The sequence below is a fragment of the Apostichopus japonicus genome, chromosome 20 (assembly GCF_037975245.1).
Source record: "Apostichopus japonicus isolate 1M-3 chromosome 20, ASM3797524v1, whole genome shotgun sequence".
Taxonomy (NCBI): domain Eukaryota; kingdom Metazoa; phylum Echinodermata; class Holothuroidea; order Aspidochirotida; family Stichopodidae; genus Apostichopus; species Apostichopus japonicus.
The window spans coordinates 19,792,482-19,807,333 of record NC_092580.1 but is presented as its reverse complement, the minus strand read 5'-3'; the positions used below and the strand labels follow the sequence as shown (position 1 = coordinate 19,807,333).

General features: G+C 36.8%; 1 protein-coding gene and 1 long non-coding RNA gene across 5 annotated transcripts in view; one reads left to right on the top strand and one right to left on the bottom strand.

Annotated features, from left to right (window-relative positions):
- The window catches only part of LOC139960999 (coiled-coil domain-containing protein 146-like), a 29,307-nt gene that overhangs the window by 2,847 nt on the left and 11,608 nt on the right, over positions 1-14,852 (top strand). Inside the window, exon 1 of one of the 2 annotated variants that reach the window (XM_071959768.1) lies at positions 12,057-12,196. The exons of the other annotated variant lie outside the window; for it this stretch is intronic. The gene's annotated coding sequence lies outside the window, so the exon portion shown is untranslated. Of the gene's footprint in view, positions 1-12,056; positions 12,197-14,852 lie in introns of those variants that run through there. 2 annotated transcript variants of the gene reach the window in all.
- LOC139961003 (uncharacterized) lies at positions 73-12,006 on the bottom strand. 3 transcript variants are annotated; one of them, XR_011790677.1, is made up of 7 exons: positions 10,891-12,006; positions 7,782-7,947; positions 7,178-7,468; positions 6,398-6,599; positions 6,085-6,289; positions 4,614-4,696; positions 73-3,425 (listed from the first exon to the last, which is right to left on the bottom strand). It is a non-coding gene; the product is annotated as an uncharacterized lncRNA (long non-coding RNA). The 3 variants fall into 3 exon arrangements; XR_011790676.1 differs by lacking the exon at positions 10,891-12,006 and adding an exon at positions 10,084-10,884; XR_011790678.1 differs by lacking the exon at positions 10,891-12,006 and adding an exon at positions 10,125-10,884.

Sequence of the window (14,852 nt, the reverse complement as noted above, 5' to 3'; positions counted from 1 at the left end):
CTGAAATATATGGTCATTAATGATTTCTTGCATGATACTATTTGGACAGACACAAATGAATGGAAATATCAATTTAATTTAAAATTTATTGCAAATTTAATTCTCCTTCATGTTCTCTGCTGCATAAGATAAATACATTTCTAAAAAATGACAAAAGTGCTGCAAGACTCGTGCAACATCCTACGTCTATTGTGACATAGAACAAATGTATCTGTTTCTTTATTTTTAGTACAAGCTGTTTCAAATACTTTGTTTTATAAAAATCATCCAATTTCCCTTCTACTTTTAATACTAATGCTTGACAACCATTGACAATAACAGATAGCCTCACATCTAGTAACTTTTGAAATCTTGGGGATCTCAAGACAAAATGACATTCACATGGGAAAAAAAGGTTACATAAATCAAAGTAAACCATGCTTTGGCGTCCACAGTTGTAGCCTAGCAGTATTTGTTGGTCAGGCAATCAATTAAAGGTAGACTATTGTTAATCCAATTATCGACAGGCTGTGAATGTTAACTATGGTGAAAATACTTGCGAATTCCTTTTCATGTGATATATTTTAAGATTGGGCAATGCCTAGCTGGTTGGAAATGGTACTTGGGAAGCAATATAAAATCATATGGTATAGGAGCAGAGGGTTTGTATAGGGTGTTTTCGTGTGTTCATGGCATGTCAACCATCGAATCATGATATATTGCCTGCACAGTCAGGCAGTGCATTATTCATTAGAAGGTATTTCCAAACGAATATCTCACCATGCACAACTGGTATTGATAAACACCAGAAACGTTTGTTGCTACTATGTATTGTTAATGGGCATAAAGGCCTCTAAGCTATATCAATTATTTTCAACAAAAATCAGCTGAAAGTTATGTATTGGCTTCAAATATGCCAGATACTAAAATATGGTCACCTATGGTCAAAATTATTAAACTGTTTTTGTACCACCTGTAGGAAATTTACCTCACTGGGACATTCTGTCCTTTTGCATGTTCTTTTGAAATGTCTGAGAAAATTTGGAGATTATAAAGACCTCAAGGAATGTACTTCTTGATGTCACAATACAACTTTGTGGCCTATACAGACTACCTTCAAATGACATGCTGCTGGTCACACTAAGTATCAGGCTTAACATAAATACTGGGAAAGGAGGCTGTGTGAGAACCAGTTCTACTACACTCAGATTGTTTAGTGTTAGTCAAAGTATCTCAATGACTATTGTTCAAATGTTGGAAAAGAAAAAAAATCAATTAGGGCTAATTGGGAAATGCAAGCTGAAGCTAGTAAAATCATATTTGTACACAATTCACACAACTTGGTACCAGTTAACATTTCTCTTGCTTTTGTCTACATATTTGGCCCACCTTTTCCTTTGACATTAAATAAATATTCTTTGCACTAAAAGTTTGGTCTTGACACAGTCAACAGTATAATCACCTGAATCCTTTACTGGGGAGCATCCAAGGCCAGTCAACACTGTTGTTACTTGTCTTGATATACTTGAATGGCATATGAGGACAGCTGTCAAGTAGCATGTATGCATAAACCAGACTGTGGTTTCTATGATCCAACATGAGTATCATTTCATATGAATGGGACATACTGACACACTTGATCTTAGTAATACAGCAAGAAGTGACAAACAGTATATTCACAATGACAGATGCTGACACAAATGACCACTGACAGCCTGCTTGTACTCACTCAATGTGATACATACTACAGTAAATATGAGATTTCTTCCAGCTTCCTCATCTTGAGATATCAAGTTTTAAAGGTTTACAAAATTTGACCACTGTTAATCTCCACAATAACAAAGGCCTCTTTTAGCCATGTGGTATACTTACAGACTAAATATGATATCTGTTCAGCTTCCTTTCTTGAACTTATAATTTTTACAAGGTTTTCACAACTTGAACCCTGTTTACCCTTTGACATCCACCCAAAAAATACAGGATATAATCAATATGATTCACATACATACTAAATCTTACATTTTCCAAGCTTCCCTTCTAGAGATAGCGTGTTTGAAGCCAGGTGTCATACCGCACACACAAGTATTAACGCATAGGTTTATTAAATCAGCAAACAAATTAAGCATTGATATTGAGATGACGCAATATGACAAATCATTTTTTTCTAACCCATACCGTCACGACTCTAAGTTTATGCTTAGAACTAACAATGAATGTATGCTATATCAAGTGAGCTGGCTTCCCTCATCTTGGAAAGATAATTGTTCTGCTTGTTTTAGCCAGTTTTCTGTTAATTAGTACCTACTCGTGTGACCAAAGCAAAGCATAGCAGAACAGAATTTAAAAAATTAGATGGTGAATGTAAAAATTCCATTTACCTGAAGAAAGACGAACTAACTGCCATTTACTGTCCTGGATGTGACACATGAGTTTATAGATTACAACTACCAATAGAACAACTTACTTTCTACGTGTGGTAAAATATATGCTTGTTATGTGAGACTTTTGTTAGAATTTTGTCACCTTAGAGTCCTTTGAACTTCACAATCAACAAAAACAATCCCAGGATTTACTTATACCATCATTCTGACTGGAGTTCTCTGGGAACATTGCTCTTGATTCAACCTTACAATGCCATTACTAAATGCATTATAAGATAATAGAAATACTAATTCTATTCAGTATACTAATTGTGTGCACATTTTCCTCCTTGCCAGGGGGAGAAAAACAGACCCTTTGATATACATGGAGGGGGAGGAAGTGTGTGTGTGAGAGGGGGGGGGGGGTTATGAATTGAATTGAAACCAATCTAGTGTGGTTTGAACAGAGGGAATGTGTGAATTAAATATTGCTTAATATAAGGACACTTATTGCCGGTTCCAAAAAGTGCTATCTGACGGCATTTATGCTTTGTTTTTCTTGTTGCTTGCTGTTTTTAATCTATCTTGCACATATAAACATACTTAAACTTTAAGCGGGATTTTTTTTCTGGAATTGTCTATCAGTGGGGGTGGGGGACAAACAATAACGATATGCATGAAAGAAAGAAACCTTTTTATCATAAATTATCAAGTTCTTGTCTTAACCACTGGTTGTTATACTCAAACACCTGATCATCTACAACCTCATCATATTCAGCTTGGATAGCCTCCCTTCCTATCCTGGTGAAATGCTCTAACCCTTGGCACCAACCTATACCTATACATAAAAGTTTAAAATTATTGACTGAATAGAGAAGTTAATAAGTAACCACATTCAAGCTAAAAAAATGCATGTTTACACCACATATCATATTGAAAAGATAATTGTGCATCAGGATCATTACTTTGGTAAGCTTTTACGGAGTTGACTACAGGCTGCTTCAGCTTCTGTTTCGGTGCAACCTGTGACAAGGTGGTAGAGATGGTCCACAGCATGAGAGACAAGAACGTCATTGAGGTATTAGCCTGCAGAAAAGGACGCATGAATAGTAAGCATTGCTTCAAAGTTACAGAAATTAAATAGAAAGTAAATATTACTGTGAAAACATGATTTCAGCAATCATTACAAATGGGTACTTAAAATTAATGTATCTTGCAGCATTCGGTAATAACAAGGTGAAGCATTCAGACTAGCAATATTGTTTATTGCCACAAATGCAGATCTGATCCTCCATGAGCATGCGAGCATTCAGACTGTAGCAAATTGATCCCCCGATTGTGGGTCTGATCCACTGTGAACATGTATGGAGTATATTCAGACTAGCGTGTTGTTCGCCCTTGTGGGTCTGATCCTCCTTAACCATGCAATAATTTATACTATAGGACGTTGATCACCCAAATTGTAGGGTCTGATCATCCTTGAGCATGCGAGAATGCAAACTATAGCAAGTTGATCGCCCTTGTAGGTCTCGTCCTACTTGAGCATGTGAGATTCAGACTAGTAAGTTGATCACCTCATTTGTGGGGTCTGCTTGATCCTCCTTAAGCATGCGATTATTCAGAGTATAGCAACTTGAATCCCCAAGTGTGGGATCTGATCCTCCTTGAGCATGCGAGCATTCAGATATACAGTATGGCAAGTTCATAGCCTATTGAAGTCTGTACGTATTCCTGTGTATTGTATCAAGGCCAAGCTTAGAGTGAGATCTGATCAAGTGTGACCTATGTGCAGCACTAAGGTCACGTCTCGACGTAAGTCAGTGTTAGATTCAAATTTTCTGGCAGGACGGGCCAACAGTTCAAGCACTCAATCACAGAAAGTAAAATTCATGACAAGGCAAGGCTTAGGGCGATAAACTTACAAACAATGATATGACCAGAAGGACTGGATCCCATTTTTCAATAAAAAGTTCCTTTAAATGCAGTGCTTAACCATTGAAAGTATACATATCATTACTATATAGCACGACAAAAGTTTGCAACAAGTAGCGAAACATCTAAAAGCGTTTGGCCGAGCGATGATGATAGGTAACAGGTAGAGCACCTTTATCATTAATATTAATCAATATTTGTTTCTGCTTGAATTTTGAGAGTTGCTTAAGCACTACAAAATTTTGCTTGTAACTGCCAATGTTTACCACTGAGGTTGGTATCAATAACTGCATGATTATGGAGTGCATATAATCCCACTTTAATGAAATATTTAACACTTACTGTACTTCAAACTTTTTGAGTTTCTTCAATTGGTCATACAACTGCTTCGTGGAACTTGAAGAAAAACTGTTGCAAACAGATCTCTGTTGAATCAAAGCAAAGAACACAATCATAGCACACTGGAAACTTACTTAACCATGAATTGTAAAAATAGGCCTGGGGGGGGGGGGGGAGTCTTAAAAAACAAATTTCCAGAGGACAAGAAATTCGGGCAAAAGTCCTGAAAAATGTGGGCAGCCTAAGAGGAGAAACTATATATATATATGTATATATATATATATATATATATATATATATATATATATATATATATATATATATAAATATGCAGTAGCTTGCCCAAATCTTTTTCAAATTTTTGCCTGACAATTCATTGATTTTCTTTATTTAGCATCATGATGCCTGAATATTTCCGTGTAACACCACCGTAAGCACAGCTCACCTGGGCTACCACGCTTTTTGCGCGATCAATTTTTTTTTCTAACTTCTTCTAATTTGCCAAATTTTTGGGGAAGTGTAAATTTCTAAAATGTGAGATCATAAAATAAAGAATATTTATATGCAACTTGCAAGGCCTCAGATGTGCCATTTCCGGCAATCTAAGAGGCTTTTTTTGCCAACAATTTTCTTGTACGCTACACGCCAACCGATGATGGCGTTCCGCTTAGATAGTGTCACAGGAACTTTCGGGCACAAAACTTTCTGCCCTCCCAAACTAAAATATGGTCCCGTACGCCTATGACCTCGCCCCACAACATTAGGCTTCTGTACTCAATGTGGTACAATTACATACCAAATATGAGATCGTTCCAAGCTTCTGAGATATTATGTTTAGGAAGGTGCGTTAGTGTAGGGACAGGTTAGAGGGGAGTGAGGTAACTGTTTGGCATTTTTTGACTTCAAATGACCTTTATGACCTCCGACAAAATCAAACAGTTTCTTTTACTCACTGTTATGCACTATCTTACCAAGTACGAGATCTGCCCAAGCTTCCAATATTGAGATACCATGTTTACAAGGTTTCACAATTTGACAATTTCACAAAGACACGCACACACACGCCAGCATGAATGAATAGGTTACGATTATTATCAAAGCCAGGAAAGCTGCTCTTCAGAAGTTGAACATTAAATTGCAGAGTTTCAAACTGACATCACATAAAATTATCTTCTCAAAACTAAAACAAATGAAATTTAATTTCTGAAAACAATTGTCAGGAAACTGAAGTTTTCTTCTAATTAACTTATTCCCGTCTTTATTATTGTTGGCAATAATGGTTAATTTGTTAGGCCATTAAGTCAAAACTGATTTATTGTGTGAAGACAGCTACAGCACTTTACCCTCACATAAGCCAGCAAATACTCAGAACTGATTAAGTTGCTGATTATTTTTAAGGAAATTCTGGAGGAATCATGCCAATCCTCCTCCTCCCCACCCCCCCCCCAAAAAAAATACTGCAAAGAAATCTTACTTGTGCAAAATTCTTTAAGTAAAATTGAATTGAATTTCTTCTTCTGAGGAAGGCCTGTGGTACTGTTAATAAGTGTGTACAGTACTTTCTCATTCACAGCCTTCACTTCATACGGCCCAATTAGCCAAGAGTTTTCGAGCTTCCCTCCTCTTCGGGCATCCTTTCTAGCATTCCGTACGAGAACACTGGAACCAACTTCGAAGCTCTGAATAAAATAAAATCCAGCAGATATACGTAAACATCATAATACAATGCATATTTTGCCATTCATTTAACTACAACTTCAATGTACAACATAGCATTATATAATTACCTTTTTTGGTGCCTATTATCCAAATTCTTTTTTTTGCCGTTCTTGGGCTTTGCCAATATTTTCTCTCACAACACCTTTGATTATGTCCCGCGACTGTGACATGAGTTGAAAAACCCTCTCCCGCTGTGCATCGCTGCAGTCTGTAGTAGGAGCTCCTGGTTGGACAATGGAGTTTTCCATGTCGACTGGTCGCAATGGCTCTCTGGATATATGAAGATAAATTAACATTCAATTATTCACAACACTTTGTTGACTGAAGAATAAATAAATTTTTATATATTTTATTTTCACTATTAACACCATTGAACCAGAAATTTGAGTCACATCACATACTCAAACCAGCACAAATATAAAACCCTTATATATATTCTGTGCTGTTATAGGTCCAACTTGCATACCAGTCAATTATGATAAATATATAGTATATGAAAAACAAAACCAATGTCAGTGGCATTAATTGCATGTATCTTTTAAGTTAATGGGCATGCATTTACAGTTTAATGAATGTTCATATTTTGTACTTGCTGCAGAGTGTACCATATACAGGGTTAATATTTATTTGTTTAGATATTGTAACTTAAATTGGGTTATTGATGGTCCTCTATTTAGCGTTTTTTTCCAGGACCTGGCATGTGTCAAATTAGATTTTATCGTACAGAGGACGGTGTAGCTATGCAAGATTTGTCCAAACTCTCGTATCCCTGATTGCTTTTTCTCTGTATATGGCCTTAGCAAATGTAAATCTCTATTCAGCAATGGCAGGTTTAAATTATTACAAACCTTCCAAACATCACAGCAAAAGGTGAATGACCTATTGAACCATGTTTGGCTGTATGGTACCCCATGAGAATTGAAGACAGCATTTCATCTCAGTCATGTTGGTTTTCATTGACAACCTTGATGAGTGACCTTTGCAGAGTTTGGTTGAATCTTTCATCAAGCCCATTGGTCTGTGGGTGGTAGCTAGAGGATTCTCTGAGGTCTACCCCTATCATGTCAAACAGGGACATGTTCAGAGCATTAACAAATTTTCCTCTCTGGTCTGAGATGACAATTTTCATGCACCCAAATCTAAATAAATGGAAACATTTAAATAACTATTGTTAAAGTATTGATTACGAGTAATGTAATGAACTACTGGCATCTGCAGAATGGCTACATGGTTTAATCAGGAAATCATTTCAGCACTGATTTAAAAAAAAAAAGTAAGTTAAAAGCACTGACCATATCCCACTAACATTTCATTGACATTAACTTAAGAAACAACTTCTATAAATTCCTGTAACCATTTGGCCGCTTTCTGGGTCACAGTTAAAACAGTGCAAATGCAGGTCTGCATAAGTAATTCCATGTAAAGTAGAAACAAAAGTAGATGGATATTTACCTGGCCATGGTTTCAAACAGAAAGTTTGCAACAGTTTTTGCTGTTTTGTTTCTGTACATGTAGCAACAGCCTCTGGCCATTTTGAAAAATAGTCACATAGGGTTTATATGATGTACTTATTTCCATTGATGGTCTCTGGAAGGGGTCCAATCATATCCACACCCATCTAAAAAAAGAAGTAAAATGGCATTCAGAACCATACACAATCTAATCATACGAACTGATGTTCAAGTCATTTATATCTGAGTTTTATAAAATGCTAAACATTCAATTGTTTTTTTATTTTTTATTGTAACTCACACTGGAAGACTCTGTTACCAATTTTTTTCTTCATTACCAAACCTATTACTTACTGACTTGTCAAACCCAGCTGTTATATGGAAGTCCAATGGGAAATCTCTGAAGTGAGATGCAAGTCACATGCAGTGATCTAGCTGACAATCTAGATGGTAATTGTCACTAGGGACTATCATAGGCCTGGTAACCATTTTCATCACCTTTGAATGTGGGGTGGGGGGGGGGGGAACAGATGTATAAGTACCTGGATGAGTGATTGATAGTTAGTCAGAAAATTGCCTTGGAATCTGTCAGTGAGATGACAGGGTTACACCTAACTGATGTAGGAAGCATACATTGATACAACCTATATATATACTTTGGTATCTATATATTGTAAGCATTTAGAAATGTTACAAATTAATCTTTGAAGGGAATTTGCAGAATTTTTTATATTAATGACAGAAATTCACACTGTAGAGTTACAGTATGGAAGGAAAGACTTCTTGGTTATTAACCAAGTAGCAAGATTTACTTAAATAGATGTTGAAATAAGCATATGGGTTCATTGGGGATGAATTTTGGACAAAAGGCTATGGCTCTGTTGGTACTTTAGTTATGAACTGCATATGAATGTACGTACTTAGGACATTTTCTCGGATACTTCTTTATGACAACAATTCAACTACTGAACTCTGTTATGTTCATGTGTCATTCTTGCTTCATATCACAATTCAGTTTTCTTTACATTTTGAAATTCATATCAGATAATTATGAAGTCCTATGTAAAGGTTTTCCTGTTGCTTTAATTATACGCAGCTAAAAAAAATACCAAAATGTGTTCTTAGCGAAATTTGTGTTTATGGCTGCAGTACATGAAAATTCCCGACAGTACTGCGAGTCATTAAGTCTACTGAATGTACCACCATCATGATCATCTTTAATATATGCTTAGTAAATTATAACTTTAAGAACAAATGAATGAGCTAGATCTTTCATTCTCTGGACAATCTCCACACATACTCCTTATACTCTTGCACTGGCCAACAAAGGGATGCAAACTTTAAGCATCGGTTGATAACTTGATATGCATATGGTGAATGACTTTGCAGTTACAATCATGCAAACAAATATTGCTTTTAGATGACAAAAAACAAAGTGATTTAGTGATAACTGTGCTGCTTGTGAACAGTATTTTCGACCCAGGCCTAGCATTAATAAGCTGAACGCATAAGGTGGTCCATATGTATTCCATTAACATGTAAGGCCTATGAGCTAGGATAGGTATTTGAAAAAAAAACATGTTACACAACTTCCATTGCAGATGCCATCAAAATCAGGTGTACATGTGCCCCTCCTGCTGAAATGCAGATGAAAATAATACTTAGGTGGTGAAATTGTCCCCACTCGTGTCCTACAAGGAGTCACTCTTACAGAAATTGAAATGAACCTGATATTTCTATTGATTTAGCCACCTTCTCAGATCCCTTTCTTTCAAATAAGGGTCTTATACCAAAATACTCCTATCATTTGGTCAAATAAGTTCATGATAACATGTGAGATAAAACGAAAGCAAATTGTTGTGCATTTTTATTTGCTCTTTTTTCAATTGTTTCTCTCAACAACCAGCTATCCTCCTGAATAGAAATTTATTCACCCACCCTCAAATTTGTCAAAGAGATTACACTAGGCCTATATTAGTTTTTTAGGTCCATTCTGGTCACTATTCTAGCAATACTACAGTATATCACCAAGCAGTTTTACATGTGATAATACATTGCAAATTTAATATAAATGATATAAACTTGGTCCATGGAGCTATAATCCCAGGTTTATAGCTACATGGTTTAACCTGCACTAATTTAATTGCAACATTGTTTTGTGCATATATTAACAACCTTAATTACTGTGGAAGAATGTTTAATGAATATTCATACCATAACCATGTACATGCTTGCATAATTAAAATATCACCAGCAGAAAGGCCCATTAAACTTATTAAAAATTATTAGCCAACACAGCTAACCTTCTGACAATGAAGTGATGGGCAGGTGGCCAACTGATTACCTATAGCATATATTCGACCTGCTGCAGTGTCTGTGCACATCCCGGCACCAATATATTAAAAAAATATGGGAAAACCTCTAAAAAGAAAGAGATAATAAAGTAACACTCATTAATTTAATTGATCCTCCAAATGGACAAGACAGGGAACCCCCCACCCCCTCCCTTGCTACCTTGTGTTTTAACTAGTAAGGGGACTAATCCCAGGACATATCTTTCAGAAAATCTGAAAAGTCCTATCCTGAAGATTTTTTTTTTTTAACCTAGCAATTTCAAACACATAATCATTATTGAAATTAAAAGCTTGTATACTCATGGTAGCATGGGTACACAATACACAGCTGATATGTAACTGACAGCTGATCTGGGAGTTCTGGCAGCTACCAGAGGAACAAAAATTATACCAAGTAGGCTTTATTTCAGAGATTGCCAATCGGAGTGGCTTAAATTTGAATAAAGCAAATTATTTGCAAAAAGGGTTATAACTCTCGAAGTCCTACTCATATGCTACAGTAGGCTAGCCTATAGTAGCCCAATACTATTCGTGTCTTGCCGACTAATAATGCATCACGATATTCTCTAACGCTAATAGAGTTTAGACTTTTCAGTTCTACTCTTAGGTGATTACAAATAATAAAATATACCTATAATCTGCAAGGCCCAAATGGCCAATGCACTTAGTTCAAGTTATATGCATATCTAGGGAATCATTTCTTCAGTGGAAATAATTCCTAAAAGTTTTATACAAATAAACAAATAATACACTTACCGCCAAACCCTTCTTGTAAGCTTTAATCTTCGTTGCCATGTGGGCCGACGTAAACTAGATCGGCATCTCCCGTCAGTCTAAAACTCTTCGATCTTCCCCTTATCGATCTTTCTAGATTTATCGTAGACTTTTCAGGGTACAGTCCTGACGAAAAATATTTTCCAAAGATAATGGAGGCCTACTCGTCATCGGTATCCAGGTCAGGAGAAGTCATCTTGTAATATCAGATCGGGCTAAGTAAGTTAACGGTCTCAACTCATATATGCAGCTACTAAGAAATTTTGGGCCTGCGACATGTAACGACGTAGACGGCACATTCGGCTTACTTCACTGAGTAAACAGCAGTATACATTTTACAGTAGAATGCAAATACGCATGTCACACCTAGAACGTAGAGCGGGAGATTTCCACATTTCCCGCGTACTGAATAAAATATATTGACTCTGACCAGGGAGTTTTCCCATAACAACTCCCTGCTCTGACCCCGGATTTGACCTCCATGCTCCGGATGGCGGGGAACTATCGCCGACGCGTATCGGTTAAAATACATTTACCTTCGACCTACATGGTTGATCTTTCTCCAACGTTTAGAAATTCCGACCTTCCAAACAACTACCCTAATGGTAGTAACGATTGATAAGCAGCAGAGTCAGACAGACATGACTAATTAGTTCGGAAGATAAATTTTACATTCATTATGCAGCCTTCTGACAGTCGACGATCGAAATAGAGCGGACAGCGTCCCTCTGGAGTGTAGTCTCCATGATAATAATAACATTTTGCCGCCTCTTCCCACAACAGTCGACACTCGAAGTATTAGTTATACTTTAACCGAGTTTTGAGGGTGCATGCTGACCGATATATAACATTGTCAACCTGGTCTTCGCTAGTAAATTACCTCCTTTTAAGTAATAAGGGAACGTAGATAGGGCCAGAAGTGTTTGTCACTCAACAGAACCACGTTAAAGCTCTTTGAAGAGAACCCGGACACTTTCCACGGTGGCGTAGAATGCAAGGGAAAGTGTCCCTGAGACACTATTCACGCAAATGAGACACTATTTCCTAGTAATAAGTGTTCTACGGACGCCCGGACACTCATTACTGCCACACCGGCAATCGCAGCAAATGCAATGTTTCAAAGATGGTACCTAATTGGACAGTTACGTATGTCTGCTCGTTCTTCAACCAATCACATTACTTGTATGACGAATCAAGTTCATGTGACCATAGCAACGATTTAGATTTATCAATCGGCTGCAAACAAGTTTTCGCGAAATGAATTGAAGATAAGTCTCCTGGTCCAAACGTAGGAACATCATTTATTTTTACTTACTATCCTATTTCGAACCATTATCATTATCAATACAGGCTATTTGTTGTCTTGAAAACCTTCTTCGGCGTAATATAAGCCAAAATACTTTAAGCTACAATGCTCGAATTTAAGATGTGTGGTAAAGGTATGAAGGCCAACGCTTTAATTAATTTTAATATTCGCTGAACAGGTAGTAGTTCTGCGATATGGTTCTTTCTTCCCTAGCCTATGCTAGATGGTGTTGTCAACCATAGTCCGTGTAAACAGCATAAGACCTAAGCTAGGTCAATACCCATTTGCACTGCAAATTTATTAAACAGTAAGTTGATTAAAATTAGGTACATGGATTACAGGCTTTGAGGCTGAAGGCCCTAGTCCAGTTTTGATTAAAGTTAGGTCCCAAGGCTATGCCTTGAATTGGTCTTTCACACTGTATTTACCTGTACCCTCCACTTCTCAGCAGATGATAGGCGGAGGATGACGGAGCAGGGAGCCTCAATGGCTCATATGAGCTCCCACATTACTTCTCAGGAATTTGTCGAGCTGGCTCTTAAAAACGTTGACAGTGCTCGCTAATACAGCTCTGGCTGGAAGGCCATTCCAAATGTCAATTACTCTTTGTGAAAAAAAGAACTTTCTAATATTCAGCCTATAGTGCTGTTTGTAAATCTTTGTATATCAACTGGTAAGTCCTCATCCATAAGGCTTGTGACACTTTCCAGAAACAACAGTAAGTTCGTAAGACAGGATCGGCCACTTCTAAATCCATGTTGAGTAGACCCAATCAGGTTAAATTTAGCTAAATGATCCACGATGGCATCCTTCAGTATTGACTCGAATACTTTGCTGACCTGGCTGGTGAGACTAACTGGGCGATAATTAGCAGAATCACTTAGCAATCCTTTTTTGAATAATGGCGAAACATTAGCTTTTTTCCAATCGTCTGGAACTTGATGGTCCTTAAAGCTTTTGTTGAAGATGACACTTAGTGGAGAGCTAAATTTCCTCCGCAATTTCTATTAACAATGTTGATATCAGTCTATCGATACCTGGAGCCTTATCAGCTTTCAGGTTCACAAGCTTTTTCTTAATAATGTCCTAGTAATTTCAACACTGAAAAGTTCCTCATGACTACTACCATGGAATCTCTGACCTGGATGTGGAATATTGTCTAAGGACTCTTCTGTAAAGACAGACGCAAAATAATTGTTTAATACAGCCACTCACAGTCAAACTTTATTCTTATCATCTCAAGGATAGGCCTAGGCCCTATGTGTATTTCCTCTAACTTGCTGAGATTTTGAAGAAAAAAGGTTGGTGTTAAATGTTATTTGGCACTGTTGTGCCAGTAGGTTACCAGTAATAAAGTAACACCTTCGCAGTAATATATAAATATATAATATATATATATATATATATATAATATATATGTAATATATAATATATAAATAATATAATGCCTTGGTCGACAAATGTCGTAGCGCCATGTTAATTGTTTTTGTGTAGACTACTGTGAGGAAACACTTCTATGTCAAAGAATGCACCAGTTTGTTTCAATTTTATCGGATTTGCTTGTTGTATGGCAAGTTGCCCCAATTTTGTTTGTCCAGTGAAGCTTATTATTGCTGGAGGTTAGAACTGGGCCTTCGGATGGCAGGAAACCAGAGCTGTGAAATATTGTTGGAGTTTGAACTCAGATATCTACTTCGTCCTATGAGGTTCCTCCTTACTCCTCCATTATTGTCACACTGCATGCAAGTGAATGTGTAGTCATTGACATCTAGCTAAGCAATGCTATCTTATGGTAAAATTCAAGTTTAACCCAAGGCCACAAATCTTGAATTTTTGCCAAAGTAAGTGACCTTACTAACACAGTCATGGATAATGGTCAGTGACATCATCACTGCCATAAATTGTTTGGCGTAATTCTTCACACAAGCTGAAACTGACATTGCAGTTATTCAGGCTTCATTCCCACACAAACGTGATGCATCTCTTTGATTGTCAATACAAGTTTAACACACATTAAAGCTGTCTACTACAGAAGAGCAGAAAGGTTTGATTGTCTCGTTTCCTGACTTGACTCTTATGTGATTTGTAGTGATTTTCTGGGTATGTGCACAATCATACATGTTTTAAATATTTTAGGATAGATAGTGCTCAATTTTAGTGCATGTTGCACAATCAGATAAAGTAAATGCATTTAGGACCTGATTTAAGGTCTACAGGGAGCAAGAATTGCAAACTGAAACTTATAAGTTTCTTACAGTTACATGTGCATGTCTATGTCTAACAAGCAATATCTTATTCTGTATGGAATGTAGAGGGTTGAAAAGATAAATGGAATTTAACTTTACAACAGTATGTTACGCTTCACTTCAACTTAATTAGGATAGGAACTCTGCGACAGCAGAAATCTGTACCTTCTGTGCACATTTATTGGATGATTCCTCACATCAAATGGTGCTCATAGGTTGTCATTTCAGTCACAAGAATCTTAGTATTAACAGTTTGTTCTTTCAATCATAGAACTAGTCTTTATTAATTGCACAAAGTATGATGCACCAAAGCTGTCAAAAGTGATAACAGAGGGTTAGCAATATCTTTATGTTTATTTCAAGATCACTACATTTTACTGCCACATCTTCTC